Source organism: Atta cephalotes (genome assembly GCF_000143395.1).
Source record: "Atta cephalotes unplaced genomic scaffold scaffold00004, whole genome shotgun sequence".
Taxonomy (NCBI): domain Eukaryota; kingdom Metazoa; phylum Arthropoda; class Insecta; order Hymenoptera; family Formicidae; genus Atta; species Atta cephalotes.
Window position 1 is genome coordinate 3,951,862 of NW_012130068.1, and position 214 is coordinate 3,952,075.

Sequence of the window (214 nt, forward strand, 5' to 3'; positions counted from 1 at the left end):
AAAGCTTTACATGAATAAATTTTATTCTACGTTTTTGAATATTTTTTCATGGATCACTCCTTTCACATTTGTATCTTGATTTCCAAAACACCCTGTATATATATATATATATATATATATATATATATATATATATATATATATAATAATAACTACTTACTTACTACTACATATATATATAACTAATATATTACGTAGTACGTAGTAAGAAGAA